Raw genomic sequence first — 27,250 nt, forward strand, 5'->3', positions numbered from 1 at the left:
ATGCGTTGGGTCTTGCCAATGTATAGAAGGCCACATCAAGAGCACCGGATACAGTATATCACCCCAGCCGACTCACAGGTATAGTGTCGCCTCACCAGGAAGGACTGTCTGGGGCCCTGAATGCTGGTAAGGGAGGAAGTGTAAGGGCATGTGCAGCACTTGTTCTGCTTACAAGGATAAGTGTCAGGAGGGAGATCAGTGGGGAGGGATGGGGGGGGGGAACGAATGGACAAGCGAGTCACGTAGGGAGCGATCCCTGTGGAAAGCAGAGGGGGGGGAGGAGGGAAAGATGTGCTTAGTGGTGGGATCCCGTTGGAGGTGGCGGAAGTTACGGAGAATAATACGTTGGACCCGGAGGCTGGTAGGGTGGTAGGTAAGGACCAGGGGAGCCCTATTCCTAGTGGGGTGGCGGGAGGATGGACTGAGAGCAGATGTGCGTGAAATGGGGGAGATGCGTTTGAGAGCAGAGTTGATGGTGGAGGAAAGGAAGCCCCTTTCTTTAAAAAAGGACATCTCCTTCGTCCTGGAATGAAAAGCCTCATCCTGAGAGCAGATGCAGCGGAGACGGAGGAATTGCGAGAAGGGGATGGCATTTTTGCAAGAGACAGGGTGAGAAGAGGAATAGTCCAGACAGCTGTGAGAGTCAGTAGGCTTATAGTAGACATCAGTGGATAAGCTGTCTCCAGAGATGGAGACAGAAAGATCTAGAAAGGGGAGGGAGGTGTCGGAAATAGACCAGGTAAACTTGAGGGCAGGGTGAAAGTTGGAGGCAAAGTTAATAAAGTCAACGAGCTCAGCATGCGTGCAGGAAGCAGCACCAATGCAGTCGTCGATGTAGCGAAGGAAAAGTGGGGGACAGACACCAGAGTAGGTACGGAACATAGATTGTTCCACAAAGCCAACAATAAGGCAGGCATAGCTAGGACCCATACGGGTGCCCATAGCTACACCTTTAGTTTGGAGGAAGTGGGAGGAGCCAAAGGAAAAATTATTAAGAGTAAGGACTAATTCCGCTAGACGGAGCAGAGTGGTGGTAGAGGGGAACTGATTGAGTCTGGAATCCAAAAAGAAGCGTAGAGCTTTGAGACCTTCCTGATGGGGGATGGAAGTATATAGGGACTGGACATCCATGGTGAAAATAAAGCGTTGGGGGCCAGGGATCTTAAAATCATTGAAAAGTTTAAGAGCGTGAGAAGTGTCACGAACATAGGTAGGAAGGGATTGAACAAGGGGGGATAAAACCGTGTCGAGGTATGCAGAAACGAGTTCGGTGGGGCAGGAGCAAGCTGAGACAATAGGTCTGCCAGGACAGGCAGGTTTGTAGATCTTGGGTAGGAGGTAGAAATGGGAAGTGCAAGGTATGGGAACTATAAGGTTGATAGCAGTGGATGGGAGATTCCCTGAGCAGATAAAGTCGGTGATGGTGTGGGAGACAATGGCCTGGTGCTCCTTAGTGGGGTCACGATTGAGGGGTAAATAAGAGGAGGTATCCGCGTGTTGTCATTGTGCCTCGGCAAGGTAGAGGTCAGTACGCCAGACTACAACAGCATCCCCCTTATTGGCGGGTTTAATAGTAAGGTTAGGATTAGTGCGGAGGGAGTGGAGAGTCTGGGTAGCCTCCAACCTGATGGCATGAACATTGACTTCTCTAACTTCCGCTAATACCCCACCTCCTCCTCGTACCCCATCCGTTATTTATTTATGTACACACATTCTTTCTCTCTCTCTCCTTTTTCTCCCTCTGTCCCTCTGTCCCTCTGACTATACCCCTTGCCCATCCTATGGGTTTTCCCCCCTTCCCCCTTTTCCTTCTCCCTGGGCCTCCTGTCCCATGATCCTCTCGTATCCCCTTTTGCCTATCACCTGTCCAGCTCTTGGCTCCATCCCTCCCCCTCCTGTCTTCTCCTATCATTTTGGATCTCCCCCTCCCCCTCCCACTTTCAAATCTCTTACTCACTCTTCCTTCAGTTAGCCCTGACGAAGGGTCTCGGCCTGAAATGTCGACTGTACCTCTTCCTAGAGATGCTGCCTGGCCTGCTGCGTTCACCAGCAACTTTGATGTGTGTTGCTTGAATTTCCAGCATCTGCAGAATTCCTGTTGTTAACATTTCCACCATGATTATTCTCAACACTGGTGCTTGACCAGGTTGCTTCTTTAGTCCCCTATTCTACTCCCTGTACAAGTTTACAGATGATACCAATGTAGTGGGCTGTATTTCAAAAAAAACCTTTTAGGCCCAGAAACTGTCCAGTTTATTATTTTCCAATACTGTTGTTCTTTGAGATTTAAATGTATTTTTATTATATTTGGGATTTTCTCCCTTAGCAATTTGTTACTGTACATTTTCTTTGGATTTTCAATCCATAAATTTCATGGGCACAAGATAGATAGTTAGTTATCCCTGTATTTACTAAGATCTCTGTTCTTGTTTACCTCATTACATCTGCAGCTTGTACCTTCACCACTTCGCAGCCCCTTAGACTTGCCTTTCAGCTGAAAATCTAACAGAGCCTGCTGCAAGATGTTCTACTCCAGCACTCCCTGGATCATAATGTTTATCTGCTGTTAGGGAAAGAAATGATTTTATTTTATTAACATTTCTTAGAAAAAGCTGATGCATCATTCAGTAAATCCACACCTCAGATTTCTCAACACAGACATCTGTATTCCAAGATCTTTATGAAGGACGGCTTCTGAAGGCAACTCATAAATAATTCAGATTAATGGCTAGCAGAACAAATCTCTGAAGCTCAGCATTAAACTTCATCAAGATTAGACAGAGCCTTATCCCACATGCAGTTACATAAAAATATGCATATATAAATTTTCAGTCTATAGTTGCTTGGAAATTTTTAGTCCTCTATGCATTATATTGCAATATTTATGAGAAATTGCAAAATTGCTGCAATTGGCAATTTGACATAAATGAAGCATTTGAGAAATAGATGTGAGATGCTTTCAAACTGATCCACCACAGTGGCTTTATGGAAACAATAGTTGCCAAAGGAGGTACTCAGAAAAATCTTGATCATTGGAAATTATGCATGAACTTCCACATGAAGACAATACTATAATAAATGCAAGAGTTACTACTGCCATGATGAGGCTAAACTCAGGTTGGAGGAGTTGGAGACCTCATATACCGTCTAGGTAGTCTCCAGCCCCTTGGTATGAACATAGAATTCTCCAACTTCCAGTAATTCCCTTCCCCTATCCCTATTTCACTCTACCCCCTCCCCAGCTGCCTATCACCTCCCTCATGGTTCCACCTCCTTCTACTACCCACTGTGTTTTCCCCTATTCCTTCTTCACCTTTCGTGCCTATCACCTCCCAGGCATTTATCCAGTTATAATCTGGATCAAACTGAAGATATCCTCACTATATTCTAAAGCAAGCTTTGCTATGTATTTTTGTCAACATCTCAATCCTTGGTACATAATAAGATACAAAAAACTGAGCAAAATATCTGAAAGACAGTAATATTACAAAAATTATTTAGAAATTTGTGCATCATTACCAATGGAACGTTAATCGAATTTGAAGAAATGCTGCTTTATATGCATTAAAAACAAAATTATAGTAATAGATCACAATCCTGAACATTTTTAAATTTAGTTTCAGTATAGTCCATTCCTGTGAAAAATATCATGACATGAACAAACATGACAAAAATTAGATATGCACACATCCACTTCAAGCCCTCTAGTTATTTGAAGACACTTGCTAACCCTAGATGGCATATTACAATATTCATGAGCAATTGCTGCTCTATTCAAACAGTAAATTGAAATAATTTGTGTCAGAGTGAGTGCAATGCTCATTCCACAATTTTAGTTAACAACTGTGCTGCATCCAACTTCACTGGATCTAAATGCAAAAGTGCTTGGGCCCCTCAGTTAATTCAGTACAATTCCCAAGTCACTCCAAATATTAAAACAGCCTGTATAATTATCTCTTGACATTTTCATCCTATTTTAATACGAGGCATACAACTGAATTTATTTGCTGTTAAATTATATGCTTCAATGATGACAAAAAAACAAAAATGCATAAGATGCAAGAGTTAGCATTATTTAACATTTTCGCTAATGCACATCACCAAGTTCAGAAACAGTTATTACCCTTTAAACATCAGGCTCTTGTACTCAATATTTTTTTTTGTCTTTCTTTTTGTGTTTGCAGTTTGTTTTTTCTTCTTGCACACTGGTTTTGAAATGTTATTCAAATTTCTACTTCACTTTCTAAGTACAAATTTGTGAATTCTGTAAGAGCAAAGTTCTATAACCCATAAAGCTAAAACATGAGTAGTGAGGTGTGGGAAAGTCATCTACACTTTAATCCAAGATGCTAAGAATGCAGGCATTTATCCAGTTATAATCTGGATCAAACTGAAGATATCCTCACTATATTCTAAAGCAAGCTTTGCTATGTATTTTTGTCAACATCTCAGTCCTTGGTACAGAATAAGATACAAAAAACTGAGCAAAATGTCTGAAAGTTCAGTCAAACATGTTGATTTTAAATGACAATTTTGAAGGAGGCAAGTAAGATAGATTGATAGAGCAATGGAAAGGGCAGAGGAATACTTTCCTAGCAGTTACATGCACAGCCGTCAGTGGCAAAGGTAGCACAGCTCAACAACAGATGCTATTTCATTGGATCCTCACTCAATCCTGGAACATCTGAACAGCACAGATACATACATCAAGATGCTTTTTATTGACTACAGCTCAGCATCCAATAACATCATCCCTTCAAAACTAATCAATAAGTTTCAAGACCTGAGCCTCAATACCTCCCTCTGGTATTGGACCCTCGATTTCCTCACTTGCAGAGCCCAGTCAGTTCTGATTGGCAATTGCATTTCCTCCACAATCTCCCTTACCACAGGTGCACCATAAGTGTATGTGCATACCCGCAGATCTACTTGCTTTATACTTATGACTGCGAGGCTGAACACAGGTCCAATGCCATACTTAAGTTAACTGACAACACAGTCATTGCCTAATTCAAAGGTGACGATAAATCAGCCATATAGGAGAGAGATTGAAAATCTAGCTGGATGGTCCCATAACAAAAGCCTCTCACTCAACATCAGCAAGACTAATGGAGATGATAATTGACTCAGGATGAGAAAACCAGAGGTCCATGAGCCAGTCCCCATTGGGGGAATCAAAGATGGAGAGGGTCAACAACTTAAATTCCTTGTTATAATTTCAGAGGGTCTGTCCAGGATCAGCACACAACTGCCATTATGATGAAAGCGTGGAAGTGCCTCTACTTTCTTAGAAGTTTGTGAAAATTCGGCAAGTCATCTAAAACTTTGACAAACTTTCTATAGAGTTGGGGTGGAGACTATATTGACTGGTTGCATCACAGCCTGGTAGGAAAGTACCAATGTCCTGAGCTTAGCACATAAGTACAATTACGAAGAAAGCATGGCAGTGTCTCCTGGTATAGAAACATCAATGCCCCTGAATGGAAAATCCTGCAAAAGGTAGTGTATACTGCCCAGTCCATCAAAGGGTAAAGCCCTCCCCACCATTGAACACATCTACATAGGTAAGCAGCATCCATCAAAGAATTCCTCCATCCAGGCCACACTCTCTTCTCGCTGTTGTCATCAGGAAGGTGGTACAGCAGCCTCAGGACCCACATCACCAGGTTCAGGAACAGTTATTACCCTTCAACCATCAGGCTCTTGACTCAGTGGGGATAACTTCACTCACCCCACGAATGAACTGTTTTCACAACTTACGGACTCACTTTCAAGGAGTCTTCATCTTATGTTCTCGATATTTATTGCCTATTTATTTTTTAATTTTTCCTCTTTCTTTTGTATTTGCAGTTTTATTTTGCACTTTGGTTATTTGTCCATTCAGTTGGGTATGGTCTTTCATTGATTCTATTGTGTTTCTTGTATTCATTGTGAATGGCCGCAAGCAAATGATTCTCAGGGTAGTATATGGCAACATATATGTACTTTAATAATAAGTTTACTTTGAACTTTGAACAATAGATGTCACTAGGAGAGTGCTGGAAAAGTCAAATCTGGAGGTTGTATGGTGGTTCAGCAGATCAGCTGAAATAGCAACAAGGTGAACAATCCTAGACTGCACAGAAACATGGCCTGAAGCTAGGAGATCGCATAGTACTTCATGTCTGCAGAAGCATCAGATAGTTCCAACTGAAAAAACTACTCTCTTACTATGTACCAACAAAAGCAAAATACAGTGCACAGCATCAGTGAAAGAAATAATCCAAACTAGTACCTACTAATGTCCATTGGATCATTTCCATACAGCTCAAGCTGCTGAGACAAACAAACCCCAACATTGCTATTTATGATTTATCTATAATTATGAAAGCAGCCTTCACAAAATTTCAAGCTCATAAAATCCAAACAGGAGAAACTAAGAAACAAAAAATACAATTTTAAAGAAAATTGTTATTTGAGATTGATTATCTGCATTTTCAGAGATTGTGGATGTACTACTTTCATTGTTACAGAAAAAAAAATTAAATCTCATCACTGAAACCACTGCATGAACCAGAGTTTAAGTAATCCTCCCCTAGATTTGTACATAACCTATATGCTAAACAGCACCTGAATAATCTCTTCAATTTTACCACTTTAATACTAAGGCCATCATAGTGTAGGCAAAAAAATATTTTTACGAAAATAGTATTTGCAAAATCTAGTAATTTGGGGGCATTTTTGAGTAATTTTTTAGTTCATATACAGGAGAAACAAAGGGATCTGGCACATTTGGAATTTCAAAAGACATCTGATAAGATACCACACACTAAAAGAAAGTTACACAAAATAATGTCTCCCGCTGTTTTAAATATTTGCATGGAGAGAGAAAGGGATACTACAACACTATGCTGTGTAATCAGCTGGTTGCAATTTATATTAATAACTCAGCTGAAAAGAGTATAAAGAATTCATTTTTGCCAATAACATATTTGGGAAAAATGAGCTGTGAGAAGTACAGGGCACAATGACATGACATACTGGTGGAGAAAAGATGCAGATGCAATATTATTTTAGAACATTTGAAGTTATGCAATTTGGTCAGAATTACGAATAAGAATAGCTTTTAAATACAAATTTGTCACAAAACGTGTCTTTTTCTTCGTGTAACTTTAAAATGTGTACATTTCAGTTGTATCCCTTTGAACTATGTTACAAAAATCCTTCAAAATTTAAAACACTTCTATTAGATCTTCCCTTAACCTTCTCTGCTTTAAGGAAAAACAAAGCTTGTTTTTTGCCTTTTTTCTCCATGCAACTACCAGTACTAAAAATGAAAAATTAAGCAGCTCCAGAGATGATAGGCAGTATGAAAATCTTACACACAGTTTCTGGCACAAAATGTACAAGAGCAACTTTGTTAGATAAAAATCTCTGAACAAGCAGTACTACAAATCCTGTCTTAGTGACAAATAGCTTTCTGTAAAATGTTATGCTGCCATAACCTCAAATTGACAGATAGCTTAAAGTGCTGCATTTAATTCTTCAAAACACTGTTTGGCCAGTAAATTTCCTTAAGTGAAATGCACAATCAAATTGGTAAATTGGTTTCTTATTGTTACATGTCTGGTGCCATCTATACGAATAATTTCATCACATCAGAAAGCCGAGGTAGTACAAGGAAAAAACAGTAACAAAATGTAGAATAATGTGTTCCAGTACAGAGAACGTGCAATACAGACGGACAATAAGTTGCAAGGCCATGCCAAGTCACCTCTCTTGCTCTTTTCAATTTAATGAAATGTCTTTGAAACCGCAAACATACTGTAACATTGATGAGTGCCTTCAATGCACCAGCAAGCACAGCTTTTGGTCAATTGAGGAAAAGGGTATTTGAAGACAGAATTCAGACCTGGAACAAAACACTTTAACTAATAGTAAGAATATGTTGGATCTCAGAAGCAACAGGCAATTCAAGACACTAGATAACCCTATCATAGCTGACTTAGCAAAATCCTCCAAGTCAGTGACCTCTCTGGTCCACATCCTCAGCACCAAGGCTGTATTAACAGTCAGTCAATTGCATAAGCAAGCCATACCACCTGCACGACCACAGCAAACTCCCAGACTTTCCAGGTTCTGTCACAGCAGGCGATTATCTTTGAGCTACAGAGTAATACAGCAGGGCAACAGGCCCTTAAGCCCAACCTGCTGATGTCGACCATGGTGCCCACAAAGTCAGTGCCATATCCCTCTAAACACCTATGTATGCAAGTATCTTTTATAAGTTGTTTTTGTATCTGCTTTAACTGCTTTCTCTAGTTGTTCACTCCATATACACACCAACTTCATGCCAGAAGATATCCTCCAGATCCCCTCTAAATCTTTCACCTCTCACCTTAAAACTATGCCCTCTTGTTTTTCGTTCCTTTTCCCTGGGGGAAAATACTGTGTGTTCACCTTATCTATAACCTTCATGTTCTTTTTCTTACCCCTGGAGTTTCCTAAATTCCAATAAATAATGTCCTAACCAGCCCAACCTTTCCCTATAACTCAGACCAGTATTCAATTATATTCCATATCCCTTACAATCAAAGTCCTCAATCTATCCACCTTCCTAATTACTTGATATACTGCCATGAAGACCCTTCATTTATCCTGTACAAGATTCCCAGATTTCATTGTACTGTGACACTCGATAGCCTTTTATAATTTTAAGATGCTGCTTAATTCAGAGGAAAAGTTAACCTTGAGACCACAAACTGCAAAATGAACAGAACAAACATGCAGAATGTGCACAATTTCACATGAATTTCCAAGTATAGATTTGTGAGATCAGTATTTTGGGCAGAAAAATAAAGAGGACAAGTTCTGCACAGAAGTATAATTTCAAATATGTGCAAAGGGCGAAAAATGATTCAGAGGTGTCCTCAAAGCCTCCGTGAAGAAACAATATTCTCGCTAATTCTTGCCCACAACCATTAGACGTCGTATTTGGGATGAGAGAGATTCTGCAGATGCTGGAAATCCAGAGCAACACACACACTCAAAATGCTGCATCTATGGACAGGAATAAACAGTTTCTGTTTCGGACCAAGACCCTTCATCAGGACTGGAAAGGAAGAGGGAAGAAGCCCAATAAGAAAGTGTGGGAGGGGAAGGAGTACAAGCTGGCAGGTAATAAACAAAACTACGTGAGGGGGAAGGCGGGTGCATGGCTGAGAGGAAATAAAGTACAAACTAGGAGGTCATAGGTAAAAGAGGTAAAAGGCTGAAGAAGGAATTTGATAGAAGACAGTGGACCATGGGAGACCATACCCTCATCAACCACCTTAGAAACCCACAAGACAGAGTAAAAGTCAGTCCATCCCAATCTGGATAGATAGCTCAAAAAGATATGGGTCTTCCCCAGCTTATGAGCACCCAACTTAAGGGCAGCCATACATATGAACAAGTTTATTGGGGATTCGTGGAATGAATGCAGATTTGCTTGCTACTACAGGTATCTCCTGCCAGGTGACAAAAAGAAAATTTTGTGCATCTTCTTTCTCCATCTAAGTTCTCTAGGTCACAACAATTAACGTCTGGATCAAGCCAAGCTGAGCTAACAGCATTGAGCAGACTCACTCCTTGAGTCAGTGAAACCAGCTAGCAGCTGCTCCTCTCATGCATTCTCATTCTGTCACAGCTACTCTGTAATCCTCACCCACAGTTAGGTTATGGTTCTCCAGTACAGAATCCTGATACAACCTGGTGGCAGCCTAATGTGTCTCCTGATAACAAGTACAAGTCAAAGTCAATGTTAAATGTATCTAATAAACCAGAAGTTTCCACAAGCTTATCTTACCATTTGAAGTCTTCATTCATCCTGTGTGAGGCTCATTTAAATTTGTTTCTCAGGAATTGGAACCAAGAACTTGGTTACAATTACCCCTCATTTTAGACATCAGAGCCAGGGGAAAACATCTTTCCCAAATCAACTCCCTCTAGCCCCATTTGGATTTCAGTAAGTCTTGATTAGATCCCCTCTCACTCTTCTATTCCCCCAATGAATACAAAGGTCTCTTCATACACCATCTCGGGAATCAATATGTAGATGCACTCCCTCTGTGGCAAATATAACCTTTTTAAAAGGCCAAATCAAAACAGCATTCAATGCTTGTGTGGTCTCACCAAAGCCCAGTACTCTTGTAGCAAGCTGTCCTTGGTTCTGTAAATATCATTTTTCTTCTTCTTTTGCCGGTTACATCACTGCTGTATAGGACAGCAATGAGGGCCCTCCATCTCTGGTGGCGTTCATGGCTTCCCTCATCATGTCAGCAGCTTCCTCTCGGTTTACTGTCAGCCATGCAAGTCCTGGGTGGAGACTCAGGAATACTGTCACATGCAGATGTAAAGGGATTCTTCATTGCTGTTTCCATAACAGTCAGGGTTGTTTGACCAGTCAGGGTTGTTAGCCCTGAGCTGAACCCCCGAAGCTGGAGGATCGGTGGACTACCCTTTGACCTGTTTGGCATGGGTGACCCTATCAAGAGGCAAAGCATAAAACCTTGACTCCAGCCAGCATTGCTCTCTGGGTCATTGAGCCAGACAAGCCTCCAAACCACAATAAGGTTGTGGTCCTCTTGGAGGTGCAAATACCATGTGCCTTCTTAACTGCTTTCAGCTTCCACCCATATTTGCTTTTGATAACTGGTGTTTAAATTTTATCCATCCACTTTTCCCATCTATAACAATTTAAATAATGTTTTATTTTTCTGCTTTGACTGATGTGAATCATATCATATTTACTCAAGATGTAGCTGTCCTTGAAGTCATTTTGTAACGCCCCAACCACTCCCCCCAGCAATTCACAGTCCAGGCCTGTTTACCACTGCCACCTGTGACGAGAATAAACATGGATTAAGATGTTAGCTGGCCTGTGCTGGCACCAGTGAGATCAGCAGTTGGTCTGCCACCTGTCTTCAGGAGAGAGAGAGAGATAAGGAAAACAATGAAGCAGCATTTGGAGATGTTAATGAAGGGGAAGGAGAGCTGTCAAGATCGGCTCCCCCTTTGAACCCCGAACTGTTTGAAGTGATGGACAGGCGATACCCCAGCAGGGGGATAAAAAGGGACAGGTTCGCTAAGGCAGCACACACACGACACCAGAGGTAACGAGACCCTAGAAGCGGTGCGTCTCTCACAAGTCGGTGGGAAGTTTTGGAAGGCCGGTTGCGGGACCAGGCCATAGACGCACAGGGTGGAAAGGCACGATCGGCAGGAACCTGGTGTGTGTCCACCCTTGCCTGGGTGCCGGGTTCACCGCAGAGAAACGATCGTATCTGGAAACGGAGGGGTCACGGTCGGTGACCTCAGATGACATCACAAAGGACTCACCCGAAAGCTGACTGCGAAGGTCTGTGTGTGGAAGCCGTTTTGAATATTCATTCGTTTTGCTCTCTCTCTCCTTCCCCCCACTGTCCATCACCACGGCAGCGATTACTGCGAACTGAACTGAACTTTGCGTCACTTTGAAACTTGTCATTTACCCCTAGACAACGATAGAGCTTGATTGATGCTGTTACCTTAATTCTGTGTACATGTATGTTTATCATTGCTGAACTGTTGCATTTATTATCCTTTTGATTAGAGTACTGTGTTGCTTGTTTCTTTAATAAAACTTTCTTAGTTCTAGTAATCCAGGCTCCAACTGAGTGATCCATTTCTGCTGGTTTGGCAACCCAGTTACGGGGTACGTAACATAAGTGGGGTTCTCGTCCGCGATTTTGAACGCTAAATTTGGGATGGAGTAAATTGATTGGGTCAAAATTCCCGAAAGAAAGAAAAGACAAACAGCAGAAATGGAGGCTGAGGAAATTATAAAGGCGCCGACCTTGGAGGCATTAGAGGATGCCAGGAAATCGGAATTGGTAGCTGTGGCAAAACGGTTGAATCTTGCTAAGGGGAAGTCGACAATGAGGAGAGAGGAGATACACAGAGCTATCGTAGAGCACTATGTATCTAAAGGTGTGTTTCCCCAAGGGGAGCTGGAGGTGGTGTCTATTGAAAAACCTGCTGGAGACGCGGTACAGGTGCAGCTTGAAAAACTGAGACTCGAGCACGAGTTCCGGGTACGGCAGTTGGAGCGAGAAGAGAAAGAAAGGGACAGACAGTTGGAGCGAGAAGAGAAGGAGAGAGAGTTAGAAAGGCAGGGGAGAGAGAGAGAGACAGTCGGAGCGAGAGGAGAAACAGAGGGAAAGGGAATTCGAGCTGGAGAAGTTAAAGATAAGGGCAGAGCAGGGGCCTGTGCCGAACCAAGGTGGAGGGTTCCGGGCGACCCAGGAGGTTAGGCTGGTTCCTCCATTCGACGATACCGATGTGGATCGGTACTTTCTCCATTTTGAAAAAGTTGCTACAGGTCAGGACTGGCCGAGGGATAAGTGGGCTGTTTTGCTTCAGAGTGAACTGAAAGGGAAAGCCCAACAAGCTTACTCAGCTTTGTCCGCGGAAGATGCCCAGAGGTATGAGGTGGTGAAAGAGGCCATCCTCAGGATTTATGAGTTGGTCCCGGAGGCATACCGGCAGAGGTTCCGGAATGCGAGGAAGCAGTGGGACCGCACGTATTTAGAGTTTGCCCGTGAGATGCAAACATATTGTGAGCATTGGTGCGCCTCAAAGGGGGTAGAGGGGGATTATGACAGACTGCTACAGCTGATCCTGATTGAGCAGTTTAAAGGTTGTGTCCCTGAGGGTATGAGACCCTACCTAGATGAGAAAGAGGCAGCCATGTTAGCTGCAACTGCTAAGTTGGCGGATGAGTATGCGTTAACGCATAAAATGAAGTTTGCCCCAAGTAAAGGCTACCAGAAGGGTAGTCAGGACGGCAGGGAGAGTCCGCCAGAAAAGTCAGAAAATAAGCCGGGGACTAGTGAGAAGGATAAGGTAGACCGGGAGCAGTCTGGTAGGAAGTCTCCTGGGGTCGTCCGTTATAATTGCGGGAAAGTCGGACACTTTGCGTCCAGGTGCTTTGCCCCAAAGGAGACGGGAAAAGGAAAAACAGTGATTTTGACTGGCTGTATTGAGCTGGTAAACGAACCGCTAGGACCGGACAGGTCTGCCAAAGTTCAGGAAGGGCGCGAGAGGTTTATCTCGGCCAGATTGGTGTCAGTGAAGGAGGGGTTAAAACCAGTTCCAGTGCGGATCTGGAGAGACACGAGAGCGTATCAGTCACTGATATTGAAGAGTGTATTAAAGTTTAGCTCAGAGACCCAGACTGGGGAGGTCAAGGTCAAAGGCATTGGAAAAGGGACGGAAGTCGTGCCTTTGCACCAGATACACTTACAAAGCAACATGGTCTCTGGACTAGTCATGATCGGGGTGAGGCCCGAATTACCGATGAAAGGTGTGGAAGTCTTGCTCGGTAATGACCTCGCCGGGGGAATCGTGTTCCCAGCTGTGAGATTGACAGGTCAGCCTGCCAGCATTGAGGCCCCGCCCATGGACTCACAGATTAATCACGGGACTGCAGTAGTAAATTTAGCTGAGATGTTTCTGCCAGCCTTGTACGAGAAGGGGGTAGAAAGTGAAAAGAAGGAGTGTAGTGAAACAAGAGGTAGTGAGGGAGCTGAGACAGACTTAGCATTAGCCAGGAAAGAATTTGTGCAGGCGGAGGAGCGAGACGAGGGGCTGATGGTTTTGGCAGAGACAGCTCTCTCTGACACAGAATTAACAAGGGAACTAGTAGGCTATTGTGTGGAGGAGGAAGTGCTAAGGAAGAAAGGGAGACCAAGTACCGTACGCGCAGATGAGGAATGGGGGGTGGTGCAAAAGAGTTATGGGGATGAGATTTTTAACCTGGCCCACAAGGTACCCCCCGGTGGACATTTTGCGGTGCTGGAGGAAACAGTTGGTGGAATCATGAAAGAGGTTTACCAGCTGCACCGGAGGAAGGATGTTATTGATTATGGCCGACGCGAACTGAGACGGTCACAGGCTTTTGATATGCTAACAAACCTAGTCGGTGTTAGCGCGGAAATCAATGAAGCTAGGGTCTCCCTGATAAGAGAAAAAAACCATTTTGAAAAGATGAGTTTGGTATCGACCAGATGGGAGAAGGCTATTGTTTTGGCCAGCTCTGCTGATAAGGTCTCTCCCTTAATCCCCGAACAAAGCGAATCTTTAGGAGAAGTAATTAAACGACTCGCACACGTGTGTTTGATTGTCCTGAGGTGATGCAAAGAACTGGGACGTTGGGTGGTGTCTGTTACACTAGGCCAGCCGAGCAAGCACCACCCCATAGAATGAGTAATTCAGTGACGAAAGGGCTGATGAACACAGAGGTGTGTATTGGCGATGTAATACGGCTGTCTGAAGCCAGCTTGATAGTGAACCTTGAAAAAAATGAGTTCGGCCACACGAAAGTCACTTACCTGGGAATTGTGGTGACACAGGGGCAGCTGGCAGCGATGCAAGCTAAAGTGCGGGCTATCGCTGACATCCCAACCCCGACAGACAAGAGGGCCCTCAGAAGGCTCTTGGAGATGGTGGGGTACTGTAGGAAGTTTTGCAATAACTCTGCGGTTACTACCCCTCCCCCTCCTACTAAGCCCTTGCGAGAGAAAACTAAGTCGGAATGGGACGACCCTTGTTATTGTGGTCCAGGACGAAACCCAATGAGAGGTTACATTGATCGCAATTCATCAGTGTTTTTGGCCACTATGAAGTTTGCTAAGTTGGAGCCTGGTCTAAGGGATTGTTAATAACACATATAAAAGGAACAGAAAATGTGATGGCTGACTGTCTGTCAGGTATTGACAACTTCAAACTCGCTGTATTAGCCAAATAGCTGATAAAGATGTATATTTGTGTGTATCAAATAATGTATTCATATTTGTAATTTTTACCCCCGCTAAAAATTCTTAAAGGGGGGGAAGTGTGACGAGAATACACATAGATTAAGATGTTAGCTGGCCTGTGCTGGCACCAGTGGGATCAGCAGTTGGTCTGCCACCTGTCTTCAGGAGCGAGAGAGATAAGAAAAACAATGGGGCAGCATTTGGAGATGTTAATGAAGGGGAAGGAGAGCTGTCAAAATCGGTTCCCCCTTTGAACCCCGAACTGTTTGAAGTGATAGACAGGCGATACCCCAGCAGGGGGATAAAAAGGGACAGGTTCGTTAAGGCAAGACACACACAACACCCGAGATAACGAGACCCTGGAAGCGGTGCGTCTCTCACAAGTCGGTGGGAAGTTTTGGAAGGCCAGTTGCGGGACCAGGCCATAGACGCACAGGGCGGAAAGGCACGATTGGCAGGAACCTGGTGTGTGTCCACCCTTGCCTGGGTGCCGGGTTCACCGCAGAGAAACGATCGTATCTGGAAACGGAGGGGTCACGGTCGGTGACCTCAGATAACATCACAAAGGACTCACCCGAAAGCTGACTGCGAAGGTCTGTGTGTGGAAGCCGTTTTGAATATTCATTCGTTTTGCTCTCTCTCTCCTTCCCCCCCACTGTCCATCCCCATTACTGCGAACTGAACTGAACTAAATTGAACTGAACTTTGCATCACTTTGAAACTGGTCATTTACCCCTAGACAACGATGGAGCTTGATTGATCCTGTTATCTTAATTCTGTGTACATGTATGTTTATCATTGCTGAACTGTTGTATTTATTATCCTTTTGATTAGGGTACTGTGTTGCTTGTTTCTTTAATAAAACTTTCTTAGTTCTAGTAATCCAGACTCCAACTGAGTGATCCATTTCTGCTGGTTTGGCAACCCAGTTACGGGGTACGTAACACATCAAACTTCAAAATGTTACATATAGTTCCTTCATCCAAATCATTAATTGATATTGTGAATGGCTGAAGCCCAAGGACTGATATCAGCAGTTCCTACTTTTGAGGTGACTAAAATTTTGCACACTAATCTTTTGTGGGATTGTATCAAAAGCTTCCTGAAAATCCAAGTACACCACATCTACTGGGTCCCTCACATCTATTCCATCACATGCATTTCCACACAACAGGTCCAGAGCAGATGCCATTTCAATGGCTCATCAGCTGAACCCTGCAACATCAGGACAACAAGATGCACACATCAGGATGCACTTTATTGATTACAGCTCGGCATTCAAATACTATCATCACCTCAAAACTAATCAATAAGCTTCAAGACCTTGACCTCAATATCTCATTATGCAATTGGATCCTCAATTTCCTCACTTGCAGACCCCAGTCAGTTTGGATTGGCAACAACATCTCCTCCACAATCTCCATCAGCACAGGTCTCCCACGAGGCTGTGTGCTGAGCCCCCTGCTGTACTTTCTTTATATTTATGACTGTGAGGCAAAGCACAGCTCCAAAGCCATATTTAAGTTTGCTGACAACACCACTGTTGCTGGTCGAATCAAGGATGGTGACAAATCAGCATATGAGGGAAAATTAAAATCGAGCTGAATAGTGCCGCAACAACCACCTCTCTCTCAATGTCAGCAAGTCTAAGGAGATGATTATTGACAGAAGGTCCTAAGAACCAGTCTTCATCTGAGGATCACATGGAAAGAGGGTCAGCAAACTTAAATTCTTTGGTGTTAACATTTCAGAGGATCTGTCCTGGGCCCAGCAGGTAAGTGCAATTACAAAGAATGCATGGCATGCCTCCTGGTGTGGAATCACCAATGCCCTTGAATGGAAAGTACTGCAAAAAATAGTGGATACTGCCTAGTCCATTATGGGTAAAGCCATCCCCACCAATGAGCACATCTAGATAGAGTGTTGTCACAGGGAAGCAGTATCCATCATTAAAGAACTCCATCGCCCAGGGCATGCTCTCTTCTCACTGTTGCCATCAGGAAGGTGGTACAGGAGCCTCAGAACCCACACCATCAGATTCAGGCACAGTTATCACCCATCAACCAGCAGGCTCTTAAACCAGTGAAGTTAATTTCACTTGTCCCGTCTCTGAACTGTTCCCACAACCTACGGACTCACTTTCAAGGACTCACCCTATGTTCCTGATATTTATGGCTTATTTAGTTTTTAATTTTTGTATTTGCGCAGTTTGTTCTCTTTTGCACATTGGTTGTTTGTCCATTTTGTTGAATGTTGTCTTTTATTGATTCGGTTATGTTTCTTGAGTTTATTTCTATTTGATTCTATTGTGTTTCTTTGTACTTACTGTGCATGCCTGCAAGAAAATGAATCTCAGGGTTGTATATAACTACATACTTTGACAATAAATTTACATTGAACTTTTGAACTTTGGACTTCAATAAAGTTGTTGAACGCAAGTTTCAGAAATTCACACTGACTTTGCCTCATCTCATTTGCAACTCAATAATCAAGCTCAGCATTACTTAGGTTCCAGAGATATCATGCAGAAGCTAAATGGATGGTAGAGGCAGATACTCCCACCGTTAAGGAATATCTACGAGTCCTTCAATTAGCTTGATATAGAAAGCTAAAGACCAACAGCTGGTAAATAGAATCAAAGATATATACAGGTGCAGATTCCTTTATCCAAAATTCTGAAATCCAAAAAGCTCCGAAAACTGAAGCTTTTTTCGCCAACAGCTGATGTCACTCTGGTGCGACGTGGCAGCACTAGCAGAGGCCGCCAGACATCAGTTGTGGCTCAGCGCTCGTACTAGTTACACGTGCACTTGTTGTTCGCTGATTGTGTTCACTATTGACTTTGTGTTTAATTTCACTGTGAAAATGTCAAAAAGAGCTGCAGATACCCCTGTGGGTAACAATGAGAAAAAGAGAAGGAATCTTCTCTATCAATAACGCAGGAAGTGGAGTTATTGCAGCTTGATGGTGGTGTGTCTGTGCGGTGTCTTACTGAAGAAATTAGTATCGGAACTACCACTGTATATGATTTAAATAAACAGAAAGACAAGTTACTGAAGTTTTATAATGACAGTGACGTTCTACATTTATTCCAATAAGTCACTTACCATGTGTTTGATTCGGTTCGTTTGAAGCTGAATATTTTTTATGTTTTATTGAATTTTTTTGTTGGAAATAAAATTTCTTCTTGTCATTATTCCCTAAACAATACAGTATAACAATTATTTACATAGCATTTACATTGTATTAGGTATTATAAGTCAATGGATAGACATATCAGATACATAGGCAAGGAGAACCTGATCATTAAATTTTCAGCTGGTTTGTCAAATCTTAAAACACATTCGACTTCATACATTAAAACAAAATGGGAGAAGGAAGGAGGGATAATTATATCTGAGGAAGAATGGACAATAATATGGAGGTATCAATGGAATATATTGGTTCACAGAAATGAGGGAGTTCGGATGGAAAAACTTGATAAGATATTTTATTACACCCTCTCAGAAAACCTATTATGATAGTAACCTCCGTTTGCTGGAGAAATTGTGGACATCAAAATGCAAGCCATTATCATATTTTCTGGGAATCCCCCATTATCAAAGACTGTTGGAGTGAGATACACAATGCCCTACAAGACATCTTTAAATGTGAAATACCCTTAGAAAGTAAGACCATATATTTTGGGTATGTACCTCAAGAATGGCTGAAAAGAGATAAATATTTAATGAATATACTGCTGGTGGCTGATAAAAAGACTCTTACCAGGAAATGGTTATCACAGGAGAGCCCAACTTTAAATGTATGGATGGAAATTTTAATGGGCATTTACAAAATGGAGAAGATAAACAGCATCTGTAAGTTGGAACAATTTGATTCACACTGGGAAAACTGGTTTAACTACATAACATCTCATAGGCCTGATTTTATTCTCACAAATCAATGAATTTGTAAAAAAAAAATCACTCCCCACTCTGTACAAGTTTTCTTCTTTTGCTTGTTCTTTCTTTCCTCTCTTTTCTATAAGTGTATACCTCAGATAAATATTATGTGGAGATTTGTGGCATATATGACTTGGTACTATTCTGTATGTTCTATCTTATATGGGAGGCAGGGTTTGAGGGTCGGCACAACATTGTGGGCCGAAGGGCCTGTACTGTGCTGTACTATTCTATATGTTCTATATGATACCACAGTGGTGGGGCTCATCAGCAAAAATGATGAAACAATGTACAGGGAGGAGGTCAAACACCTAGAGAGCTGGTGCAGGGATAACAACTTGATGCCTAATGTCACCAAAACCAAGGAGATGATCGTCGATTTCAGACAGTCTCAGCCTGAGCACACACCCCTCAGCATCAGCGGCTCCACAGTGGACAGAGTGGAAAACATCAAGTTCCTTGGGGTGCAGATCTCGGACAATCTCACCTGGTCCAGGAACACCACTGGGGTTGTGAAACAGGCCCAGCAGAGATTGCACTTTCTGAGGAAGCTTAAACAAGCATCACTCCCCACTAACATCTTAACTACATTCTACAGAGGCGTGGTTGAGAGCGTGCTGACCTTTTGCATCACAACCTGGTACTCCAGCTGCAGTGCTGTCAACAAAAAAGCCTTGCAGAGGGTGGTTAGGGGAGCAGAGAAGGTTATTGGGGTCTCCCTACCTTCTGTCCAAGACCTCTTTCAGAGTCGATGCCTCCAGAAGACACGGTACATCATTAAAGGCCCCTCACACTCTCTCCATGAACTGCTTGTTCTTCTGCCATCAGGCAATCGTTACAGGAGCATCAAAACTAAAACCACAAGACTACTAAACAGCTTCCTCCCACAGGCAGTTGGACTGCTAAATAGCTGCTCTACCTGACTCTGCTTTGGACACTTTTAACTTGCACTGGACACTTATAATTTGATTTTAACTGACACGTGGCTGTTGTGTTTTACTATTTATTGTTATGTTTATTATTTAGTATTGCATTTGCTATGTTATGATTGCACTGCTCCTGAGAAACATTGTCTCATTCTGCCCTGCAGAGCTGATGTATGGTTAGAATGACAATAAAGTTTTTTGAATCTTTAAATCTTGAATCCGTTAGCCTCATGAGACCATGGATTTGTGCCTTGGAAGGTTTCCAGGGAGCAGGTCTGGGCAAGGTCGTATGAAAGACCGGCAGATGCCCATGCTGCAAGTCTCCCCTCTCCATGCCACCGATGTTGTCCAAGGGAAGGGCATTAGGACCCATAGAGCTTGGCACTGGTGTCGTCGCAGAGCAATGTATGGTTAAGTGCCTTATTATAAGTAATCTAGAGATGATTTAAAGTATACGGGAGGATGTGTGTAGTTTTGGTGCGCCGCTGGGTCCTAAAGTCCACCGCACTGAGACAGGTTAAATAAGGGACTTCAGCATACATGTTTTTTGGTATCGGGGGGGTGAGGGGGTCTGAAATCTGAAATGCAACTGGCCCCAAGGATTTCAGATAAGGGATTGTGGACCTGTATTATGGAAATATATTCATGTCTACACTTGGCCCATATTCCTCTAAATGTTTCCACCATGGATCTGTCGAAACATTTTTTTTAGATGTTGGTTGTACCACTTCCTCTGGCATATACCCATCACTCCCTGTGCCCCTCAAATCCCAAGTTTTCCCTCTCATCCACATCCTTTACTTTTAGGCTCCCCTACTCAGGGAAAAGAAAAACTCTGATCATCTAACTTACTTATGCCTCTAATGATATTATGCAACCTTACAAGGTCACCCCTCAGTCTCTTACTCTCCATGAAAAACAGTTCCAGGTCATCCAGTCTTTTCTTACAACTCAAGCCACCCCGTCCCAGGAACACCCTAGTAATGGAATTAATATGGGTGCCTCTTGAGCAGTATGGATTTGATGTGCTGAAGGACATTTTACTGTGTTGTATCACTCCACAAAACAAGATCATGAATAGAATTCTCCTGTTGTATAATTCCACTATATACTTAGTGGCCACTTTATTAGATACACCAGCTCATTAATGCAATTATTTAATCAGCTGATTATGCGGCAGCAACTCAATACATAAAAGCATACCGACATGCTCAAGAGGTGCAGTTGTTTTTCAGACCAAATGTCAGAATGCAGAAGAAATTGGTCTAAGTGACTTTGACAGTGGAATAATTGTTGGTACCGTATAAGGCAGTGTGAGTATATCAGAAACTGTTGATCTCTGGGGTTTTCACACACAATTGTCTCTAGAGTTTACAGAGAATGGTGCAAGAAACACCCAGTGAGTGGAAGTTCTGTAACAGAAAATGTTTTGTAAATGAGAAAAGTCAGAGGAGAATGGGCAGACTGGTTCAAGCTGAAAGGAAGGCAACAGTAACTCAAATAACCATGCATTACAACAGGGGTGTGTAGGAGAATATCACGTCAAACCTTGAAGTGGATGGGCTACAGCAGCAGAAAACCACGAACATACACTCAGTGGCCACTTTATTGGGTGCAAGAGATACCTAATAAAGTGGAAAGTAGGCAGAATGGAATTATGATTATTTATACACTTAATACAATATACTATATAATACATAATATATATAAAGAAAAAAAACTTAAGTAATCAAACGATCACAGTTCAGAACTACTGAAGCTATTGTGTTGCTTGTTGAATACACCTAGGCCAATATGGAAAAGATAAACTAGAAGCATCCTTTACAAATACAAGGGACAGTGAAACCTCAGCACATAACGAGACTTTACATACATTGCATCTATACACATATGCAACCGTGCAAAGAGGTATCCATCAGCATGATTTCTTCCTCCACTTTCTCTGGAGATTAGTATAATGCATTTCTTACAGATATATGCTGATTTTGATCTCCAAATATATGGAAAAAGACGCAGGTAATTGCTAATCAGAAACAAAGTCTGCAGATACTGGAAATCCAAAGCAACACACAAAATGCTAGAGGAACTCAACAGGTCAAACAGCATCTGTGGAAATGAATGAACAACCGACATTTCAAGCTGTGATCCTAACTCAGGACCGAAATGGAAAGGGGAAGATGCCAGAATAAAAAGGTAGGGGTTAGGAGGAGGAGGCTATCTAGAAGTTGATAGGTGAAACCAGGTGTGTGGGAAATGTAAAGGACTGGAGAAGGAGGAATCTGATAGGAGAGGAGAGTGGACCATAGGAAAAAGGAAGGAAGGAGGAACCCAGGGGAAGTGATAGGCAGGTGAGAAGAGGAGAAGGCCAGAATGGGGTATAGAAGAACAGGAGAGTGGAAGGATTTTTTTTAAATCAGAAGGAAAAATCAATATTCATGCCACTAGTTGGAATATCAGGTGTTGCTCCTCCACCCTGAGTGTGGCCTCACCTTGGCATAACAGAAGGCCATGGCCTGTCATGTTGAAACAGGAATGGGAATCGGAATTGAGTTGAGTGCTACTCAACCAATGCCCAGCCACTGGTTCAAACTGCGTCTCACATTACTGACTCAAAGCCATCTGCTGTGCAAACTTGTGGCCTTCAAACTTTTACCACTGATGAAATTGCCATAATGTAGCTGTAATAATTATTCTAAAATCTACACAAAGTAAATAAATATTCCTTGATCTATTGCTTTTAATGGATAAATATTTATTAAAAATATGCACAGGGTTTCAACACTTAAAGGAACACATTTTCTGGCATTTACTGTATCACAGTCATATAAATCACCCTGCCACCAATTCATCGGAACAGCAGCAATGGCAATTCTGTGGATCAACAAATGATTTAAAAAAATCAATAATATAATTAATACTCAGGATCTTAAAGATTTTGTTCTGTCTTATGTATTCTGTTTTAAATGGATCCTGTATGAATTCTTCAAAGACTTTCTAAATACAAAAATGATTAACTTTGGATGATTCTGGACAAAATGGTCAGAAAATAAAAGATGTCTAGTTAGAAAGCAATTTATGAGGCAATACGACAGGAGGAGAGAGAGCAGCGCGTCACGCGTGCACAGCCCTCCGGTGAAAAATAATATCGTATCCGTTAAATAGGGGCCATGGACAATTCTGATTTGATGGAGAGGGACGTGAAAGCACAGAGGAACATCTGGAGAAATTTCTGAAATGCTCGTTTGCTGCTGTCGTTACTGCGTGGTCGGGAATCTTCCGGACGGTAAGCCTCAAAATCCCCGGCTTTGCCTGCTGTTGGCGACTGAGATTGAGGTCAAATCATTTGGACAGAGATCGCGCTCAGTACTCGGTGTCGGAGAGCTGATTTGGAGGCTCAAAGTTTTCGGATGACTCAGAGACGGACTGTGGTTGGGCATGGCAGGGAGAGTTTTTCTTCCTTCTCCCATCTGCGTGAGATGTGGGACATTTGAGAGACTTTGAACTTTTACTGTGCTCATGGACTTCTTCATCAAGTTATGGTATTGTTGCACTGTTGTAACTAGATGTTATAATTATGTGGTTTTATCAGTTTTTTCAGTCTTGGTCTGTCCTGTGTTTTGTGATATCACACCGGAGGAAATATTGTATCATTTCTTAATGCATGCATTACTAAATGACAATAAAAGAGGACTGCGTGTCTTCATAATCTAAAAATTCATTCAGGCAAGTGACTTTACTGTCAAATCCTGACAACAAGTATACCATACAAGTCAGTACCGATGATAATTGATAGACATCTTAAGAATTAAATAATCAGATTTCAGGAATTGATAACTGGCGGATTTTACATTTTATTTTTATTTCACCTTTGAACTACTTACTTATGTACAACTGCCACAACTACAGAAGACAACTCATCCCACCATATCTATACCATCCCTGGCATTTTCTGCTACATGGTGGAATGTTTTGCAGTTTGCCTGCAACCTATTCCTTATTGTTGGCATCTTAACAATCATGGAGCTGAGGAGAAAATGGCCCCAAAACGTGTCTGCTTTGTTTGCAGCTTCGAAAACAGCTCTATTTCTATCGTTAATACTTCTATTTTTCCCTTTCAGGGTTCTTTTGAAGACCCTGATCTGATATTACATGTTGACTTCGGTTCTTTGCGGGAATGGGACCCACTCTTGGGGTCTCACGACTGGCTGTTATTCAATATACGAAGGACGCGGCCTAGAAGATTAGCTTGCCTTCTTTGGGGCACTCCTCTGTTTTCATGGATGGTTGTGAAGATAAAGAATTTCAGGATGTACCTTTGAAACCTTTCAGTCATGTACATCACTTCTCATTTCCCACCTAATCACCATACTCTTCAATTCCAGCACCGTTCTGTATGCCTTCCCCGTGGAATACATGGGTTTCCTCTCACAATACAAACGTGTACCGAGTAGGTTAATTGTCCCGTGATTAGGTTAGGGTTAATTGGGTTTGTCGGGGTTGCTGGGACAGCGTAGCTTGAAGAGCCGGAAGGTCCTACTCCACGCTGTATCACTAAATAAATAAAATAAAAATAAACAACTTCCTTTCATGTCCCAAGCCTATTGCAGCTACGTAGAAACACACACCTTAAAGATTCACAAACAAGCGAGTGAAAACAGCTCTCCCCTTTGCTTTCTAACTATCCAACCTTTATTTTCTGATCATTCCACCCACAATCATCCAAAGTTAATGATTTCTCCTTTTAAACTCCAGCCAACATTGGTCAAACTTGCTCACCCTCTCTGCATATAAGAATCCTCTCAAACCAAAATTACTCTTTGGCCTCCGTACGCACAAAAATACACACGCAATCTCATCAAAACAGTGCTTGCAGTTTTATTGCAATGAAAACCAGCTCTACTCCCTTTCTTACTATATTTAGGAGATCACCAACTGCTCATGAACTAACACAGCAAAATCTCACATTTAGTATTTCGCAGTTATTTTGAAACAGCTTTTCGAGCCTTCTTTTCAAACGACATAATCTCATATTTTTGTACATCACACTATCTAGTACCTTCTTCCTATTCACTTAACCTTTCCATGTTGGCTTATAAATTCTGTATCTAAAGTGCAGATCACTATCTCATAAGGCATTAGCATTTACAGTATATTTTTCACCAAGGTCAATAACTGAGTGAAATGATGTAATATAAATAGTGAAACAGGAGTATGTCAATTATAAGTAAACCACCCATTCAAATTACACCCCCCTCCCCCATTCCCACTGCAAATGACACACGGTCCTGACGAAGGGTCTCGGCCTGAAACGTCGACTGCGCCTCTTCCTATAGATGCTGCCTGGCCTGCTGCGTTCACCAGCAACTTTGATGTACGTTGCTTGAATTTCCAGCATCTGCAGAATTCCTGTTGTTTGCACAAACAGTTGACGTAGGTTAGCCAATGATTTGGCATAACAGTCTAACTGGATTGAGGAACCAGATGGTTCTGACCTTACATGTTCCAAGTTTAATGTCATTAAATGCAAAGCATCGATTTCCAATAGACAGACACACACACACCAATCTACATATGTAAACCTAAAATGTACTATCAGCTCCCTACTCCTCCACAGTCCACAATGTTTTTCATACTTTCTCCAGTTATTATGGGAAATCCTTATCAAACTGAGGTACTTGCAGTACCTACCAAACACAAAAAGTGATAAAAAAAAGTAATTGCAACTAATTATGATTTCAAAGCACAATTCTAAACAGTAAAATAGCAACAAATTTTCAAAAATTGTTTGCATGTTAAACTTATCCCCATTGTTGATAACTTCCCTCCGATCTGCAATACTCATTACTCTTTATTTCTCCAATTTACAAATCCATCACATCACCAATTTCCTTTACATCCACCACCAACAGAACCATATAATGCATTGTCAAATAGCTCAGTATAAACATAGGGATGACAACTACATTGGCTGAGAGGCTGCAGGCTGACAGTTGCCTTCAGAAATATATGTTGCCACAAAAGTGAGTGGCTAGGGTCACATTTCCAGATGCTCACTGCAACCACATGACCAAATTTTTTAAAGCATCAGTGACAGAACTTTTAGTGTATAAAGCTCCAGACTCAGCACAGCAGTTTTAAAACATAAATTTTCTGTATTATCACAGTAGATACCAAGTTACCATTCTTCAGTTACAGTTTTCATAACACACAGCATACTCCAAAGACAGAAAAACAATAAACTACTAAGACCAAAAGGGAACTCATAGAATGGATGGATACTCTTATGGTACAAGGAAAAATTTGACATGCTAGACTTGTATTTGCTAGAATGTTTTTATGGGTAAGAGGAAACTTAATTGCAAGATCCCTGAAAATCTTAACGGTATGGATTTGGAAAGGATATTTCCACTTGTGGAAGAACCCAGAAATAAGGGTACTGTTTAAAAATGAGGAGTTAGCCACTTTAGGATGGATGACATAAAATTTACAGTCACAGAGTTGAAATCTTTGAAACCCTCTTCCTCAAAGGGTAATGGAAGCAGTCTTTAAGTAATTTCAGTATTTTAAATGCAGCGGTAGATAGAAACTTGATAAGCAAATGTGATGAAGGATTATTCATGGTAAGCTGGAACATGGAACAAGTTACAATCACATCAGCAATGATTTTATTGAATAGCGAAGCGAGCTTGAAGGTGTTGGATTCTAATGTTTTAATCTAAGGCTCTTTCAAAAGTCAGGAAAGAGGCACAAGACTCATTGCTTCACTATCGTTTTATTAAGCATTAATAAAACAAAGTGAGTTTGAAACAGTGATAGTGGTTGAGAGAGGGAAAGTCAGAAGATCTAAGATGGCGCTGCAAATCATAAACATGAGATGGTACTGTCCCCTGGTACAGCTCTTTTTATAGATGAGGAAAATTCCACTCAAATGTTTTAGGAAAGAGTTGACCAACGAGAAAGCCCTTATTTAAATAATGCAGCACCAAGAGAAGCTTCCAGAACTCTCCGGAATTATACCCATATAACCACTAGGGGACACACCAAACAACTGCATATACACACTGTGATCACTGGGAAGCATATTAAACTGTTACATGCCTTCAAGAACTACTTTAAAAACAATTAATTGTTAAAATGCAAAGAAAATAATAATTAAACAGTCAGATACAATGGACAGTTCCTGCTCCTAATTCATAGGGTTATACATCCAAGCTCAAAGATGGCGGTTGAGCTGAAGCTCATAGCATAACATCAACTTTTCCATTCGCTTGGAAACAATGAAAGGAGGCTCTCAGCACATTACAGGGTTCACTCTGAAGCCAGCCAAATGCTGTTGGGATTCTTGACTTACATAGCTCTGGTCTACCTTTGACCCATTGTCTAAATGGGAGATTCAAGAGGTGCAGTAAGTAGACTGGTTTTGTACACAAGAGTCCCATCTCAGGATCACAATTCACTAAACTGAGGAAGTCCGATCCATCCTTTCTCAATGTTTCAGGTTAAAAATTGTGATCAGTAACAAGTTGCTCAGTTAATATTGTTACTCAGCATGAGGCAGTGTGTATTT

The 27,250-nt window shown here is 42.0% G+C and overlaps 1 protein-coding gene across 8 annotated transcripts in view; it reads right to left on the reverse strand.

The window, feature by feature from the left end:
- LOC134352982 (ecto-NOX disulfide-thiol exchanger 2-like) overlaps positions 1-27,250 on the reverse strand; it is a 265,715-nt gene that overhangs the window by 233,158 nt on the left and 5,307 nt on the right. The gene's annotated exons all lie outside the window — the stretch shown is intronic.

Source organism: Mobula hypostoma, chromosome 10 (assembly GCF_963921235.1).
Source record: "Mobula hypostoma chromosome 10, sMobHyp1.1, whole genome shotgun sequence".
Taxonomy (NCBI): Eukaryota; Metazoa; Chordata; class Chondrichthyes; order Myliobatiformes; family Myliobatidae; genus Mobula; species Mobula hypostoma.